This window comes from Martes martes, assembly GCF_963455335.1.
Source record: "Martes martes genome assembly, chromosome: 15".
NCBI classification, from domain to species: Eukaryota; Metazoa; Chordata; class Mammalia; order Carnivora; family Mustelidae; genus Martes; species Martes martes.
In genome coordinates, this window is record NC_137903.1 from 5,076,365 (window position 1) to 5,095,033 (window position 18,669).

General features: G+C 57.3%; 1 pseudogene across 1 annotated transcript; it reads left to right on the top strand.

The window, feature by feature from the left end:
- Positions 1-465: 465 nt before the first annotated feature.
- On the top strand, positions 466-723 carry LOC308356074 (cytochrome c oxidase subunit 6B1-like; annotated as a pseudogene). The gene has a single exon. The product of its transcript is annotated as a cytochrome c oxidase subunit 6B1-like (transcript).
- The last annotated feature ends 17,946 nt before the right edge of the window (positions 724-18,669 follow it).

Genomic DNA, 18,669 nt, shown 5'->3' on the forward strand with positions numbered 1-18,669 from the left:
GGGAGAAGCAGACTCCCTGCTGAGTGGGAGCCTGCTGTGAGCTTGATTCCAGGATCCTGGGATCATGACCTGAGCCAAAGGCAGACACTTAACTGACTGAGCCACCCAGGTACCTCTAACGGGTGTGTTTAGATCGTTTACATTTAATGTGATTATTGATATAGCTGGATTTAAATTTTCTGTCTTGGTATTTGTTATTTATTTGTACCATCTGTCCTTTATTTCTTTTTCCCTTCTTTTCTGCCTTTTTCTTAATAATGTAAATAAGTGAAATTCAAAATAGAAAATATGCCATGAGAATTTCAGAGAAAGATTTGGGATTTTACAGATCAAACTGATGGTGTCAGGAGTGGCTTAATAGAGAAAATATCAGGTCTTAATTCTGCTCTGGTCTGACCCTGGCATCCTTGCTGAGGGTCACACTGAGCTGCAAGGGGCTGCAAGGGTGTCTTTAGAGTCAGTGCCATGGCAGAAGACATCAAGACCAAAATCAAGAACCACCAGACTTCCCCTTTTGACAGCCACTTCCCCAACCAGAACCAGACAAGGAACTTCTGGCAGAACTACGTGGACTTCCCTGATGAGAGAATGCAGTGACTGCTAAAGGGGTGATGTCTCTGTGTGTGAATGTACCAGCATGAGTACAAGTCCTTGTGCCCCACATCCTGGGTGTAAACCTGGGACAACTGCTGGGCACAAGACACATTTCCTGGAAAGATCTGAACTGGCTCCACTCACCTCTCCTCTCTCCTCCATCTTTCTCTCAGGGTGGTGAAAGGGGACCTGGACATTTGGTGATCCCCAACCTGGGATGCTGAACCATGGCTTAATTAATAATGAATACTCCTTGGAAAAGTGTAAAACTGCGAATGACCAGGAAGAGAGGCTTCAGGGTGATTGTTTTTTTCTGTTTTGTTTTGTTTTATGTTTTTAAACAGACCACATTCTCTATAAAAAGAATAGAGAAAATATCATTTGAACTGGATCGGGGTGATGGTGGTTGGAAGGCACACCATGTTGAGGGAATAGGATGAGCAAAGGGGATAGGGACCAGAAAGTAGGTGTTTGGATCAGGAGAGAATGGATTATCCAGATGGTCAGAGGAAGAGTGGCAGCAGAAGATGTGGAAGGTGCTTGTGTTATTGGCAGCTTCCTATGGACATCCCCACCCTGATGGCCTGCAGATAGCTAAGACACCTGTCAAATCAACCACATTATCTGCCTTCAAACGTACTCACTCTCAGTAGCCCATAATTTGATGTATGGCATCACCATTTTCCTTAATATCTATACCAGAAGCCTCTGAGTCATCTTAAATGCCTCTTTGTTCCTCAACTCTAACCATCCCACCCACAGGTCACCTCTCAAATTTGAACTTTCCTTTCTCTCCCCCGGTCTTGAACCCAGCACATGCTTGTTCTCATTCTTGTGCTCTCCCTCTTTCTCTCTCTCTCTCCCCTCAACTACTGCATTAGCCTTCTGTCTTGCCACTTCTAGATTCTTCTACCTTCCCACCATCTTTCACACAGGGACTAACTCCCTGTACCCCCTGAAAATGGATGTAAAATTCTATGTGTGTTTTTCCTGGGGGAAACTTATAGCTTTCATTAAAGTGTCAAAGACAGCGACAGTCCACAAAAAGCTAAGAGTGACTGCCTTGTGTCTTTATTTCAAATGAAATGATTGTTGCTCAGTTAATATAGTGCAGTTGACAGACTACTGAATGAGAAGTCAGGAGACCTAGGGTGCTTGGGGGGTCAGTTGGTTAAGGGTCCAACTCTTGATTCTGGCTCAGGTCATGATCTCAGGGTGGTGAGCTTAATCCCTGCATCAGGCTCTGTGCTGGGTATGAAGCCTGCTTAAGATTCTCTCTCTCCCTCTCCCTCTGCCCCTCCCCATTCCTCTCTCTATCTTAAAAAAAAAAAAAAAAATCAGGAGACCTAGGTTCTAGCTCTGGTGTTACCACTAACTTCCTGTTTGATTTGGGGGCAATGTGTTACGTCCTCTGCATCCTTTCCTCATCTGTAAAATAGAGAACGATCTCTTCCAGTCTCAAAATGTTATTATTTTATGACTTACAAGTAGATTCCTTTAACACCAAATATTCCACAGTTTATTTCCTCTCAGGCTCTTCTCCTCTGTTCTGTTCCACTAGACAAACATTTACTGTCTTGTGCCGTTCACCGAGCGAAGTTCTGCGTTTAGAAAATAAATAAAGCACTGTTTCTCCCACTTCAGAAACTCACAGACCAGCTGGGCAGATGGATATGTAAATAAGAAATTACCATACAATGTCATAAAATGCAGAGCTCTGGAAACACAAAGGAGGCCCTTTGGGGGAGGGGCATCTAACTTTGCTTGGGAACATTGGGAGGCCTCAAAGAGGAGACCACAGCTGAGTCTTGGGGGAGGGACAGACATTTCTGAGCAGAGAGAAGGTGGGGGGAAGACATTTCAGGCCCAGGAAACACCACTTGAATGTAGAGGGAGGCAGTAACCAGTAGCAGCATCCCAAGTTGGCAAAACAACCCACACATGAGGCTAGTTTGAATATCTGCGTGTTGAAGGCTTGGGCTTTGAGTGCACAGGAGTAACAGGACAGAGGGCTGGAGGGCAGAGTGAGTCGGGTACTCGAGGCCCTTACACAGAGTGCCAAGAAGTTTTGACTTCATCGTGGGGAACCATTGGATTGTTTGAGGCAAGGGAATGACCATCTGATTTCTCTTTCTCAGAGAAAGCACGCTGGCCATGGAGGGGAAGGTACATTGGAAGGGAACAACACAAGTTTGGAAGTGACAGAGGTCTGAATAAGCCAAGGGCATGGAGGGCGGTGGGGGAAGACCATGTGTTCCCTTTATCCTATTACCCCCAAAGAAGAGCCAAGTTAAAATGTCCAACAGGGTACTGGAAATATGAGTTTGATGCTCAGAAAAGGGATCTGGATTTAGGAGCAGGAATAAGTAAGCGCTGATGGAAGGCACGAGAAAGACATTGACAGTACTTTGGAAGAGCCTGTAAGGTGAGCCGTAAAGGGGCCAAAGGCTGAATCCTGGGAAATATCAGTGTCTGAAGTCAGGAGGAGGAGAGATTGAGAGGTTGGGTGAAAAGCAGGAAGCCAAGGAGCAAAGGGAGGAGGGCGGGTGGTGACGAGGAATCTACTCCTTCCAGAGGGTTCGATGAGAAGGAGAGAAGAGGGAGGGCTGCAGCAAAGGGAGCCTGGGGGGGAGGGGGTAATCTGATGTTGTTCTGCCAGCTAGGCAGGGATGGGCCAGGAGGCCCAAGTGAGACACAGGAGAGACAGCGGTGGTGGGGGGGGGGGACAGGTGGATGCAAGAAGGGACAGTATCTAAGGCAAACCTGGGGAAGGTCATCCTTGGCAAGGGACGTGGGGCTTTCATTCTGCCAAGGAAGGAGGAAAGGGATCAGAAAGAGTTTGATTCAGAGGTTCTCACGGTAGAATCACTGAGATAACTCAAAAAAAAAAAAAAAAGTCAATAGTTGGGTGCACCTCAGAAATTTCTGGTTTAATTACGCTGGGATGGGTCCTGGGCATTGGTATGTTTTCAGAGCTTCCCAGGTGATTAAAATCTGCAGTCAAGGTTGAGAACCACTGGTTTAATTGTAGGTAACTTTTTAGATTGGTGATAACAGGATGGGGTTTGAGGAACCTTGCACTTGATAAAGGTTGGATGATAGGGGACAGTAAAGGTTTGGGACAGGTGAGAACTAGAGAAAGAGAAGGAAGTTAGAAGGGAAGGGAACAAACAACTCAGTGACTTATGTGCCATCCATGTAGCAATGAATGAGGCTCAGTCCTTGTTCCCAAAGACACCAGTAGCTTAGGGAAGAGGAGAGACATCTCGCAACGACCCTATGATATCACGGAGTTTTTAACCAGTTAAGATGTTTTGCTGTTTTGTTCCCTTTCTCGATAAAAGTGAAAAAAAAAAAAAAATCCAGCTGTTTCACAGTATGGACTGGAACCAGAAATACTTTTGTAAGCACTGAGAGTTGCCTTTCTAGGAAAGTGGGTGCTCGTGAAAGAGCTCTAATTATCCCGGGAGATAGAACTGTGCCCGGTTTTATCAGCAGGGCTCCAAGAAGGTGATGGTTCTGGCTAGGATGTGGGCATTGCTGGGGTCACTGAACCTGGGAGCTGGCTGAAATGGCTCATCGCTCAACGGCGAAAGGCTCTGACGGCCATCCTGCTAGGATGGGAAGCTTGCCTTTAAGCAAGGTCCTAAAGATACCCCTTTCTCAACAGTGGTGCTGGGGAAGGGCCCTGCTTCTCACCAGAGTGGAAGACCTGACATTCGCCACCGTGGTCTGTGCCTGACTTCCGGGAAGAGCTTCGGCCTCACCGGAAGCGGGCCCTTCCCGCAGCTGGGACTTCCCTTTAGAGAGTGTCCGTGGCCATGGCAGGAGCCTCTGGGTATCCTCCCTGGACATGCAGACTTCACGGCTCCTGAGAGGCCTCTGGTCAGCCTGTTCTATCCGTCCCAACTGCCTGAGGCCCATGACGGGAGGAGGGGCCGAAAGAACTTCTGCTGAGGGCTCTGGTTTGGGTAGGAGCCCCTTCCTTGAGCAAGATTCTAGAAAGCACTAACAATCTTGTAAGCTACATAACAAAGAGGGGAAGTTTGAGAATTGACAGGGGCATGATGTGGATATGGAGGGGGTTCCTTCTGTTACCTTATTCGTCCCATTTTCTATGAACAGGAATTGAGCCCGGAAGAAATTAAGAAAGCTGCCCACGTCCTCAAAGCTAGGAGCTGTGCTTTTGAAGTTGTTGATAATAATAATCATCATCATCTGTTCCACTCTATTGTCCTTCTGGCTCCTGACCTCCCTCTGTCACTGTGGGTTGGGCCCCTTGGGAAAATTCCAGCTGGATGTCACCTCAGTGTGCTCTTCCCTCCTAGAGTTAGGCTAGGTCCCTTGGGCCCCAGGAGGATACACAGACCTCCTCTGTGGCTCTCCACTTCTTCCCTCTGTGAATCCAAATGGGTTTCCATTCCAGGGGTGAGCCCGGAACATAGCGCAGAGAAGGGCCACGTGGGACACATCACACTGCTTAGACTGAATGTTGGGCCTCCCCTGTGGGAGCCGGGGCTTTCGATGCAGAGGTAGAATTGGAAGCCTCGAACCTCGCCCTTGCAGAGGAGAAAGGAGAGCCCGAGTTTATTCCGGCTGAAGCTCGATCTGTTGACATCCCGACTTAGGTTTTGGCTGTAGCTGGGGCCCGTGCACAGAATGATCTGTAATTCCCTGTTTCCGATTCTTTGGGCCTTTTTGAGGCTTGTGAAATAGGCTACCGTCATACGAACATATTCATGCTGAAGCTAGCGCAGCCTCAACACTGGGTCAAATTATCCACCCGTTGCTTCGCACTGGGGGCGTGCTTGGGGCCAGGCTGGGAGCCCCTACACCGGCTCGGCCTCACTTTCCCTTTCCCAGCTCTTCAGCCACGTGTCCCTCATACAGCGCCAGGACCGCGGGTGCAGCCTGGTGCCGTGCGCGTGACAGGCCCCGAGCACCTGGACTCGCACAGGGACTTGGGTACCAGAATGATGATCCTGCATATGGCATGCAGTCTTGGTACTGAGTCACTTGCTCACGCGTGGCGTGGGATGGGGAGGCGGTGGTGAGGAGAGGCAAGGGCTAAGAAGAGGGTGCGTCTTCCCCAAGGTCTTCCATCTTTGAGCGCTAGCAGTGCAGAGAAAGGTGGCTCTGTCCTCTAACCTTGGTTAGGTTAGAATGGGCAACCGTGACGGATAAGCTTCAGTGTCAGAGAAAAAAAATCTCATCAGGGAGGAGCAGAAATCCCAAATAAGTGAGGAACTGAGGCTGAGAAACTTCTTTCTTTGGGACTTCTTAATCACAGGGTTGGGTGAGAAGATATCAGGACTGGAAGTCCGAAGATGTTGATATGCTGAGAGGACGCTCGAGGGAGAAGCACGCGAAGGTGCTTTTGAAATATTACTGTTCTAGGTAAGCGCAGGGTTGAGTAGCAGTAATAGGATAATATAATAATACTTAAAGCTTTTGCTCACTCCAAAGGGAATAGGGACTTCCCACAACCCAGATTTTTATGATGGGGGAGATTCTTGGTGGGTTCGGAGCTCCTGGCCCACTTCATGAAGGCCAACTGGTTCCTTGAAATGCTCCAAGGCAGAAATGCCCCAATTGTGTGGGATATTTTGTGATACCTACAATCTCTGTCTACTACCCCCAGCTCCAAGGTATCTGAATCCCCCAGGGTCCAGAGCTTGTGTGATTGGGCTTAAGGACCTGATAGGCCTTTGGAGGTTTCCTGGGAGGAGCACCCCTCTCCCCTACATCCAAGTTCCCTGTCCCCGCGCCTCCCCCGCCCTCGCTCCCCCAGGGCAGGGTTCCCTTTGTAATTAATCCCTACGCTCAAACCAGAGGGGAGGAAAAAAGTGTTAATGAGGGAGCGTCCCATACTGACTGGGCGGTCGCCGCTCGCAGCTAGAACACCGAGTAATTAAATTATTTTTGGAAGGGGGGGTGGGATGCGGTGGTGCTGGTGTCAGGGAAATCCCCGTATGCACGGGAAGCGGGGGGCGTCTCCTGCCACTAATTAAAATCAGAAATTACTCTCCCTTCTCGCAGCCCTGGGGGGGTGGGGGAGGAAATCAATCTTCCCACGTCCCGGATTGGACTCTGTGTCGCCGGGTCTGTGGCCCGCAAGAACGCACACCTCCATCCCCGGGGGTCCCGGGGGCTCGGTCTCTCACCGGCGGGTCGGGAAAAGGCGCCCCGGGAGGGAGGGGCTGTGGCTGGGCCTTGGCCGGGGATGGAGGCCTCCCGGGTCACCGCTCGGGGCAGGGGTCGCCAGGCCGCGGCCTTCCTCCGGGGTCGGGAGGGCCCCGCGCATCCGGGGCGGCCCGCCGGCCGGGGAGCGGCGGCTCCGGGAAGAGCCGGGCCGCAGACAATGGGCGCGGCGGCGGGAGGGGCGCGGCGGCGGGAACAGCCAGGAGGCGGCGCCCGGGAGCGCGCGCCCCCCGCCCCTGCCCCCCGCCCGCTCCCCTGCCCGTCCCCTCCCAGCTCCGCCGGCGGCTCCGGTGCGATTCCCGGCCCCCGGTTCCGTGCTCCTGGGCCCCGCCATGGGAGCCTGAGCGCCCCCATCCCCCGGCCCCTGCCCCCGGGGCCCCGAGGGGGACAGGCAGCGGTCTGGGACGCAGAGGGGGTGGCCGGCTCCGGAGCCCCCTCCGCGCCGCCCTCGCCCGCGCTGCCCGTCCGCGAGCACGGAGTTCGCCGCGACCCGGAGCGCTGCGGATACAAAGGCGCCGGGCCGAGCCCACCGGCACTCGGCGGCGGCGGTGAGTGCCGGGCCGCGGGGGCGCGGGCAAAGTTTGCCAGAAAAAGAAAGGAGGACGAGAAACAGGAAAGGAGGACGATCGTGCGGGGGCCAGGGGGTGCCCGGCCCCTGGGCGGGCGGGATGGCTGCTGGGGGACGGGGCGGGGGCTCGGGGCACCCCCCTTCCGGTCCGTTTTCCCACTGCACGGCGGAGTGCCCCCCCCAACTTTGCGGACGGCCGGGGGCTCGTGGGGAGGGGGCGGAGCCTGGGCCTGGAGAACCAGGGACTTTCCTGGGCCCGGGGCCCCGGCGGGGGCCTTGACGATCCCGGGGGAGCCGGTTGAAGCCGGAGACCGGGAGTGTGTGTTGGAGGTGGGGGGAGAGGCAGTGCAAGGCTCGGAGTCTGGAGGTACTGGAGGGGGGAGGTGTTTAGGGGTGCAGACACACCTTCAGGAGGGTGGGAGGGCCGGGGCAGGTACGCATTCGGGGTGTAGTAGTGGCGAGTCTGGGGACGGGCCGAGGAGAGCAGAGGGGGCGTGTGTTGCTCGAGGCCGGGGCTGGCGGGCGCCGTGTACGGGGGCCCAGGGACAGGCGCCGGCGACCCTCTGCCCACTCAGATGGCCCCATTTGGGGGGCCTGGGGGCTCTGCATTAGTGAGTCTTCAAGCATCGGTGGAGGCTCAGTGTGCGTGATTGTGTGTGTGTGAGTGTGCGTGTGCGCGCGCGCCGGGATGTGCTGCGTGTTCCTGCAGGTGGGCCCCTGGGTCTGGAGGTGTCGGCGTTTTTCTGTGGCGGTGTGTGCACCCGGAGAGCAGCGGACCACGGATCGGCCTGTGCCTGGCTGTGCATTTATGTGGATACTCGGGGGAAGGGGCGTGTGTCTCTGTGTGTGAACTGCACAGGGGTTTCTGGGAAAGAAGGGTGTAGGTACTGAGGAAGGTGGGTGTGTGAGAGCAGAATGGGGCACACCTGGGTAGGTGTGCGTGCACCTGTGCAGCGGAAGGGGGCCGAGCGAATCCGTTCTCTTGTGTGGACCCTGCCTTGATGGGTACGTAGCAGTCTGGGTACTGTCTTAGGCGTGTGTGGGTTTCTGACTGTGTTTTGGGGGTATATCCTCTTGCCTCTGCAGGCACATTTTCCTGGGAGAAAGCCCGAAGGGACAGCTGTCTGGATGCTTCTGAAGCTTCTCGGATGTGGCTTTCTCCGGGGTGCGAGGGGAGAGCTTTAAGTATCCGAGCCCGGCAAGTGGGAGTGAGTGGGCTGTCTTAAGAGGTGCCTGTTTGGGGAGGTGGGTTTTTCTAGAAAAGGGCGTGTATTGTGGGGCATAGAGAGCAGGGGTTCTGGCTGTAGTCCTAGAGGAATCGTAGGCCCTGGAGGGGTCAGGGAGAGAAGGAAGAGGGGCCTCCCTCACCACATTCTTGGCTCTCCGGGGCCCAGGCTCAGCCACAGTTGTCTTGGAAAGCGCCCTGCCGTGGAGTCCTTGACTTCAGAGCCCACCAACTCTGCCCTGCCTCCAAGACCCTACAGTTCCTGAGGACCTGGGATTTTGGTACAGGGTGGAGGTCAGAGGAGGCCAGAGCCGACAGCCTGCTGGAGGGATGAACAGCGGGGTGTAGAACAGGGGGTCTGTCCATGGGGTTGAGAAGGTGGCATGGGAGCTCCAGGGAGCCTGGGGTGGGGGGACGGGGGTCCCTCAAGAGTTTCTGCAGCTGCGTCTGTGTGGATCCCTTAGTTTTCCCTGGTGAGGAGCGTGGCTGGGGTGGGGCTGTGGTCTGGGGCCCGGTCCGAGGGTGAGGACCAGGAGCTGAGGCAGTGAGGGGGTGAATGTGTGTTGGGGAGAGAGAGAGTGGGCACCCCTTGGAGGTGTGGCGGGAGGTCACCACTGTCCGGGAAGTGGGTGTACCTCTCCCCACGGAAGCAGTGTGTACCCCCTTTGCCTCTCCTGTCTCTTTTCCTTTCTCTTTTGGGGTGAAGGGAAGGGGCTGATCTTGCACGCTTTGTTCTGCCCTGCCCTCCCAGACGCTGTCCTGTCGCCCGCAGGGGTGAGGGCGAGCTTCCCAGTTTTAGGGGCCAAGGTGGTGACCATGCAAGTTTATCAGGGTCTCTGAGGAACTACAATATTGGAATGTCTGAGTCCCTAAAGTGCATGTACCATTGGAATGTTCTCTCTCTAGTCCCCAGGGCTCCCCGGCTTCCCTAAGACTCGGGGATAAGGGTAGTGGGAGTTAGAACATGTTGGGACTAGGGCTGCGGGCAGAGCAGGAAGGACCAGATGCGTGATACCCCCAAGCCGGACACCTGACGGGGCGGGCTCCTATGGTGAGCAAGGCTCTTGAATCTAGGATGGGGGGTTCTGGCTCTCTACCGTGCCGGTGGGGCGTTCTCCCAAGGAGGCGGTGTTGTGCTCAGAGGCTGGGAGGGGCCGTCTTTGGGACCAGTGGCCACATTGGCTCCTCCTGCCCCATTGTCTTGCTCCTGCCTGGTCATTCCACCAAGACAGGCCTCTCTGGTGTGGCCCTCAGCAAATTCTGCTCCTTCAGAGTCTGAGGAAGGGCCCCCTTTCCTGGCCCTAGAGCAGGACAGACTTTTATCTGTTTATCTGGCTTCCCAGAGGCCCTTCTGGTTAGAGAGGGGGGTGTGTCCTTGGCTACCAGAAGCTTTGGGGGAGAAGAGGGATGAGCTCTGGGACTCTCCTCCTCCCCTCTGAGTTTTAGGGACTCCTCTCTGCTCTGTTGCACCTTCTGCCCCCAGCAGCTCCCTACACCCTCACGGCACTGGTTGGAACTAGTCCTTCATGGTGCCCTAATGTGGGGCAAGTTCTTAAACCCCATTCTTTAGCCTGTTGGGTGTCCTGGACACTGTCCTCCAACCCCAGATGGGGCGTTTCTGCAGGAACCCCAGGCTTCCCGGTGGCATCCTTGCCTGGCTTTCGGCTTGCTTCTGCCTTCTCGGTTTTGCCCCTTCCTGGTTCTGAGACCTCAGACAGAGGAGGTAACTTTTTGAAGCCTCACCTGTAAAACGGAGTTAATAGTACACCCTACCTCTTCGGTTTATGAGGGCTAAGTGAAGGCATGGGGAGCGAGCCCCGCACGGCGCCTGGCTCCTAGGGAGCGCTTGGTGCCCGTGAGCTGAGTGGTTCGGGGTCTCGCTGATCATGATGGGGGGCAGCACTGGGTTGGGGAGCAGAGCGAGGCGTTGGTCTGGCTCTCCTGGCAGACCATGTTGGGCACTGCCCGCTGTCTGCCCGGCGCCGTGGGAAGCGCCGGGGAGAGAGGGGCGGATGAAACGGGCTTTCACAGGGAGACGTGCGGAAACACGTCGAGCCTCTGCAGCCCGGTGAGTGCTGTGTGGAGGTGTGTTCCGGAGGCCACCGGAGCCTGGAACCGGAGTGCTCGGCCCTGCGGTGGGTGTCCGGGAAGGCCCAGGGAGGAGATGTGCCGTTTGCTGGCTGTTTTTTTAAACAGGTGAAACTCACATAACATAAATTAACCATTTAAAAAAATTTTATTTGATAGAGATAGCAAGAGCTAGAGCGCATAAGTAGTAGAGGGAGAGGGAGACGCAGGCTCCCTGCTGAGCAGGAAGCCCGATGCGGGGCTGGATCCCAGGACCCTGAGATCGTGACCTGGATGCTTCGCGGATGGAGCCGCCCAGGTACCCCTGAAATTAGCCATTTTATTTATTTTATTTTTTTAAAGATTTTATTTATTTATTTGACAGGCAGAGATCACAAGTAGAGAGGCAGGCAGAGAGAGAGAGAGGAAGGGAAGCGGGCTCCCCGCTGAGCAGAGAGCCCGATGTGGAGCTCGATCCCAGGACCCCAGGATCATGACCTGAGCTGAAGGCAGAGGCTTTAACCCACTGAGCCACCCAGGCGCCCGAAATTAACCATTTTAAAGTGCGCGTTGGCGTTTAGTATATTGGCAGTGTTGTGCAAGCCTGGCCTCTGTCTGAAAGCTTTTCCTCCCCACCGGAAGGAAACTCGTCCCTACAAAGCAGTTGCACGCCTGCCCCTGGCAACCGCCGGTCTTCATTCATTCAGAACATTTACCTGTTCAGGATGTTTCATAGAAATGAAATTATGCAACGTGTGACCTCTTCTGTCTGCCTGCCTTCCCTGAGCACCTGCTCTTCAAGGTTCCTCCCTGTGAGAACAGGCGTCAGAACCTCAGTCCTTTTCATGGCTGAATCGTATTCCATGGTGTGGATGGACCTTAGCAGGATGGATAGTATGAGCTGGGCAGACGGGGCGGGGCCCGCAGGGGGCTCCGCATGTCCAGGCTATGTGTGCCGGAAGGACTGGGGGTGTCGGTGAGCGGTACACAGCATGATACTGTTGGATCTTAGGTTAGGGTGGGGATCTGGCCTCAGTTTCCCTGCCTGTAAAAGGAAGTCCCCTGAGGTTGGTGGCGTCGGAGGGAATAGGGAGGGAGGGTCTGGGATCCTGTTGCTGCTTCTCAGGGCCTGCGTGGAGGATGGGACTTTCTTGCCCTTTCCTCGTCTTTCCCAGGTGGTTCCCTCCTGTTCATATCTGCCCTCATCCCTGTGGGTTCCTGTCCTTCAGCTCTACCGGACGTCAACTTCCCCCATCTCTGAATTGACCTGACATTTCTTCTCTCACCGTCTCCAGGTTGGGAGCCTTGTTCACGGGGAGGTTTTAGTAGCGGAGGTGAGGGAAAAGCCTGGGCGTGATCCTACTCAAAACACCCCCTCGCCCACTGCAGGCCCCCCCCCACCCCACCCCAGCCTTCCCTGCTCTAGCCCGCCTCCTGGTGACCTGACCCAGGCAGCCCTCCTGTAATCCGGAGAGAAATGAGGCGGGTCGAGGAGAATCTTTCCGTCCCTTGCTCCACGCTGCTTGGTTCGGAGTAGGAGGCAGAGACCTTGTGTGGTGGGGCCCTTTGGAAATGAGGTGTTACTGTGTCTGTCTGGTGCCCCGGCGAGGCTGGTAATTACAGACAGGACAGTTGGGAACGGGTTTGGGAGAAGCAGGTTGGAATCAGCGGAGCCAAGGACCTCCTGGTAATCAGGGTGGGCCGTGAGGGGAGAGGAGGGAGAAGCTGGGGGCTGGGGGGGGGGATGGAAGACTTGGGGTCCCCTTCCCCAGCCACTGCATACACAGCCGGGCTTAGCACCTATGGGAGAGTGGAGGGGGGGGGTGACTGGAGCCCGGGCCCGGTCTCTGCCTCTCAGGAAGGAGACAGAGACCGGGAAGAGGGGTTCTGGCTGCTCTCTCCGTCAGTGCTTGGCTGTGGTGGAATTAGGGTGGGGTCGGGGTCCCCGGGGGCTGGGGCCAGCGCTCTAGCCGGAGGTGATTCCGTCTTATTCTGGCTGGGGTCTTCTCACAAGGAGGCCATGGGAACCGGAGGTGAGACGATGGCAGGTGCACCCTGTAAAGGACGAAGCGGTGGGAACTAACGCCTCATTGCTCCTGACTCCGTGAGGTCCTGTGTACGTTATTTTGTGGAAAACTCTTAACCTTCTGAAGTAGGTGCCATTCCTCCATTCTACCGGCCTGAAAACTGAGGTTTAGAGACGGTGAGCGGCGTGCCCCCGAGAGGCTGTGCTGTGTCCGCCACACCTCGCGGCTCTTCCGTTTTCCACAGCGCCCCTCCCGCCTGCCCCTGCCTCCTTCCGGTGGAATCTGACTTGCTCATTATGGCCTTTAATCTTGAACTTGAATAGCTGGCCTGTCTCCTGCAAGGTGGACATGAGTTTCCGTGTCAGCTCGAGGAGAGACGGCTGCGTCTGAGGCTGGGCCTAGGGGAGTCTCCTGGAAGAGGAGCACCTCCTGGTCACGAGCCGGGGGCAGGGCTGCAGCCTGGGCAGAGCCTGTCCAGGGGCCGGCCTCTTCCTCTCTGTGGGCCCCTTTACACGTGGCGGGCGCTGGCCGCTCCAGCCCGTGGGGTCTTGTCTGTGATTGGGAGGGGCCTGGCCCTTGTTGTCTGTAGTGTTTTCCAGCAACCCCCAAAATATCCCTCGGACCTCCACTCTCACCAGAGGGCTCCTGGCTCCCCGACCCTGGGCAGAAGATAGTGTGAGTCTGGGGAGGGGCCTCTGGCTTTTTAGGGTAACTGGGGGTTGGACGGGAGCAGGTGCGGAGCCCGAGGTGTGAATGCGGTAACTTAAAAAACAACCGAGTGTGAACAGAGACACTCTGTTTTGTCACGTGCTTTGCTCCAGGACAGGAGGTGGCAGATAGAAGGGCTGGGGCCCACGTGAGTTCTCCTGATCCCGGCTCCTTCGGAAGAGGGAGACCTCGGGTGGTGACTTAGTCAAGATGGTGGAGGTCGGTTGCTTCGTGGGCCTGTCAGCTGGCCTGGTTTTCCTGTGCAGGAGCTGGGTCGCTTGCCAGATCTCGGCCCCTGGGCTGAAGTGTGAGGGGAAGGTTTCCAGAGTGGGGAGAGCCAGGCCTGCCACCCGCGCCCTCTGTCCCGCTGCATCACACCCGTAGGCCCACCCTGCTGCTTCTCCCATACAAACCAGCTTCCGTAGTCTGTGGCCCTCGCTCCCAGCTCCCCCACCACATGTCAGCCCGAGGTCCGCTGGATTCCCCTCCCCAAGTAGCCGCTTGCCACCTCCTACTCCATGGCAGAGGCTGGGCGAGCAGGCTGGGGGCCTCCTGGAGTCAGGGTCACGGGGGGCCTACCCGAGACGGTAGGCGTTGAAGAGAGGCATTTTGTGTTCCGCAAGGCTGGGGCTGCGGAGCGCACAGGAGCTGATCTGTGAGCAGCCCGCTCACCTCCCTCAGCCTTCTCCTGTCCCTGAGGACAACTCGAGGTGCCTGTTTTCCTTCTTGGCTCTCCCACAGCTCACCTGCTGGGCAGGTAGGGGCCAGTCCTTCGCCCCAGCCGAGGGAGGGAGGAAGAAGTTTGGAGCCTGGCGGGTGGGAGTTGTGGGGCCAGCCCGTTGGGTGGAAATGAAACCGGGAATCCGGGCACCTAGAAGCCCTGGCTCCCTTCTCCCCGCGCCTGGCACCCTGTCTCCCCTCTGGCCCCCAACCTGGGACAGATGCCAGAGTGATTACTCACCCTTTCTGCAGCCTACCCTCCCCCGGCCCAGTGTACCCTTCTCTGCTGGCTGAGGCTAGGGAACGGGGTGCTGGGGTGCGGGTGCCTGGTGTGTTGGGGGACAGAGACTTTCTGGGAGCGGGGTTGGGGGTGGGGGAGCCGGAGAGGAAGCCAAGCAGGTCTCTGCAGAACCTGCCTGGCCGGGGTGGGTGGAGCTGGGTGGGGCAGGCAGGAGCCCGTCCAGGTTTCAAAGGGGGCTAGGAGTGTGGGTGTATGTGTGTCTGCGTGTCAGTGTGTCTGTGGATATGGGAGGGTGCTCACATCACCCCTGCCTTAGATGGAGGAAAACTGAGGAAGTAGAGGAGGAGCGCCTGGCTCTGGCTCCCCCAGCTCCTCTTCCGTGAGAATGCAGCCTCAGGTGTCCTGGCCGGGAGCCCGGTGTGTGGGCTCTCCCCAGCGGGGCTCCTAGCTCCAGGGTCCGGCCCTGCGCATCTGCCTGGAAGCGCGGTCGCCACGGGGACTCAGGCACAGCCGTCCCTGCTTTTCAGCCCAGGGAGGAGAAGGGTCCTGCCCCGCCCTGGGGCTGGAAAGATGGTGAGCTCATGTCTGGGGCTGTCCTGGGAGAGTGCCTGGTTCGTGGGGGTGGGGGGGCTCCCCAGGCCGGCCCTTTCCTCCTCCTCAGCCCTCTGAGATCCAGCTGCTCCCTCTGGTCTCACCCAGGGACACTGGGACCCTTTTCACGTGCAGGAATGGGGCGGCAGGGGGAGCACATGTCCAGCCCATTTTTGGTCTAGGGCCTGGGGCTGTTCCTGGCCTTTCTTGCCTTGATTCTTCTTGTGATGGGGAAATCCAGCACGGCCTCCTGGGATGGAGGGCTTGTCCACTGCTGGGGACTGCCCGGGGACTGGCTGGGGGAGCGTCAGGAGCCTCAGATGGGTGGGGGAGGGCTGGGGCAGAAACCAGCCCTTGGAGGGAAAGGGCTCTGGTCTGCACTGTCTCGGCTTGGGCCTGTCTGGTCTGTCCCTTGTCACTGGTGAGAAGAGCGGCTGGGGCAGGGGTCCACGTGAGTTCTCCCGATCCCGGCCTTACAGTCTTGGCCACTCCGAGGACCAGGAGTCTCGTGGAGGAACCTGGTGTCGCTCTTGAGAGGAGCATGCAAAGGCAGAGCTTTAGTGAGGTCTGACGGGGGAGGCCAAACAGGCGTGCCCGAGATGCGGCTGTGGTGTCTTTCTCTGGGGTGCGTGTTTTTATCTTGGAACATAGGGTTGCCTCTGGAAGGCCTCCTTCCTCCAGGTTAGTGCTGGCACCTTCCAAGAGCTGGATGGGTCCATGCGGTTCCCTCCTGGGAGGAGGGGAGAGAAGGGGGAGCCCGGGGACCACATGGGCACAGTTAGGGGTTCTCATAACCTCACTGTCCTGTGCGGCAGCTGGATCGGTCACCACATTCACTCCCACACCAGACCCCTCTCCCCACCACCTGTGGTTGTCAGGGTCTGGATTGAGCACACAGATGAGTCTCATGGCAAAGAGGAGACACCACCGGGCTGAAGAAGGATAGTTATGACTTTGAGTCTCTGCCCTGCAGAGACCTCTGCCCTACCTGACCGGGTAGGGTGCTCTGTCTTCCTTGACAGATTTCTAGTTCTTTGGACACTGGGTGGGGAGGTAGGACCCCGCTGCCCCCCGGGAGGTGGCCAGCCGGCACTTGGCGTGGAACTCACATTGACGTCCTTGGACAGCGGGGCTGTGGTGGGTGAAGCTGAAGAGACCGCGGGACCGGGGCGCTCCCACGTCCACACCTAGCTGTGGGTGGAAGCGGGAAGGGGGAGGCGGAGGCCGTCAGACCCAGGCTCTTGCGTGGGATCACAGCCCTTCAAGGGCCAGTGTCCACAGACTGCTCTGTAGGAGGGGTCCAGGGAGGCGATCACGCCCCTTCCTTCCGGGTCTCGGACTGAGAAGAGGAGGGCCCTCTGTCTCAACAGTGGCCTATCGAGAGCGCTGCCCCATCAGAGTCAGGAAAGCTGTTGGCATCCTGTCCTCTTGGCATCCTCTTCCCCCGGCAGCGGGACGATCCAGCCCAAGCGCCTTCCACGGTGCAGCTGGTCTACTGCCCCAGCCCCGTTTTCCCTAGAGATGGGGAATAACAGGTGCTCTCTCTAGGTCCACGTTTGTGTCCAGTCCCCTCCGCACGCACCTTTCCTTTCCGGGCTAAGTCACGCCCCCAGCCCCACCCGCACTGCTGCCCCGCCTCGGTTCCCCACCCCAGGCCTGAAGGAGCTGGGACTGGGTGGTGGGGTGGCCCTGGTCCAGACGGCGTTTGGAGGAGGTCGTGAGCCTAGCCACCTGGTGGCTGGCCTTCGGTCCCCAGCACCCGCCCCACACTGGGGTGCCCGTGTCCATGTCCAGTGCCTTGTCCACCTGAGCTGTGCCTCTGAGGGGGCAAAGGGGAAGGGTCCCGTCTCAGTCTGCCTTTTGGTCAACACCAGCCTCCCCCTCTGTAAGCCCCCTACCCCCGCAAGGCCTTGTTCCCTCTGCCTGTTGCCAGGTTCTGAGTGTATTTTTTCCAAAGGCCTCTGATTGTTTCCTGAAGAAACCCGATCCCAGGGCTCAGACAAAAGCTGGGGCTACCAGAGGAGAAACCCCATTCTCCCCCCTCTGTCCCTAACCGCCCCCCCCCCTTCACAACCTCTCTCGCTTTGGATGCTGGGTATGGGTTCCAGGACCCGGCTGCCATCACCTAGGCAACAGGGGGCTTTGGTTGCCATGGTGATCAATGTGGGAGAAGCTGGGCAGCCGGGACAAAAGCCCCCACATTCCCCCCCACCCCTCCCCCCAATCCCCTTGGGATGGTACCGAGACACATTCCATTAATTTTATTTCTGAAAGGCCTTTGGGGGGAGAAGGGTCTTGTTTTTGTGACAGGCTCCCTTCCCTCCCTCTCTCCTCTCTGGCCTCCTTTTAACCCCGGATAATCCATGGTTGGTTTGAGCAGGGAACCGAGTGAGTGTGATTTGTGTCTTGGTGGTGGGGGCAAGGTGAATGCACCGGGACACGTTTCCCTTTCCCAGCCTCCCAGCAGCAGACCAGTCCCCCTCACCCCCCACCCCCATCCACACCGGGTCTTGCTGCCCTCGAGGTCCACCTCTGACATTTCCACTTGTTGGTCTCATCCAGGGCTCCCCTCCCCCACCCTCTTCCCTGGGAACCCGCCCACCCGGGAGACCCTCCAGACCCCTGATTCCTGAGCTGACGAAACAAGGGCAACTTCTCCCCTCGTCCTCCTTCACCTCCCATCCCTCCCCCAGCCTCTCCAGACTCGGGTTAGTTCCCCGGGTGCTCGAGGGGACAGCAGGCAAGGTTCTGAGGAACCGGGCTCGTTCGGGCCACCCTGGTAGGGGAAGGAGGAGCACGTTCGGATGCTTTCTGGGGCACCTCAAGTTGGGTTGGAAGGGGTGGGTGGAGCAGGCCAGGGGAACAGGGCGTATGCTGGGTCTTTAATACGTGGCTGGGAGGAAGGTAGGGGCTGCAGGCTGAGCAGCTCGGAACAAAGGGCTGGGAGGGGCTGGCACCCTTGTCTGGTTTGAAATTTATCTGTAGGGGAAACACAATGGCATCGGCTTCCCTCCTGGGTGTGTTTGAAGTGGTCCCGGCCAGGGCTGTGTGTGTGCGTGTGTGCGTGTGTGTGCGTGTGTGAGACTTCTTTATTTAGTAGTCCCAACAGCAGGATTTATTTATACCACCTCTCTCCCAAGTCTCAGAGGAGGTGTCTGGGGATCGAGCGTGGGCGACCCTGGAGCCAGAGCGTATTAATTCCTTAACTAATTCTAACTGAGCCGTACGCAGAAGCATTTCACCCCAGGGTCCTCACAGCAGCCCCATCAAACACGCATCATTGTTTTCCTGTTGTACTGATGAGCCTACCAGGCTGCAGAGCACAGAGAAGTTAGGTAACTTGCCTGTGGTCACGGAGCGGGTAGCCGGGAGAGTCGGGGTTTGAATGCCGAGCCTCGGACGCGCGTCCCCGGCCCTTTGTGCCACTGGCTCCGGGAGACGTGAGCATTGAGGGCAAGACTGAGAGGGTGCGGAGTCCAGACCCAGGCGAGGGCAGGTCTGTTCCCCTTCACTTCTCCACCCCCTGTCTGGAGCCCACCTGTTCTCTTGAACCTCCCGGTGGAGTTCAGGTTTGGGGACGAGAATAGGCCGCAGACGGAGGGCGGGCACCTACGGAGATGTGAGCCCGGAGGAAGGGTTCTCGGGAGCCGGGCTGCAGGAGCCCCGCGTGTCGTTTGTGGACGGGGTGCCTGTTCACGGCAACGGTGTCGAGAAAGGGTTCGGCTTG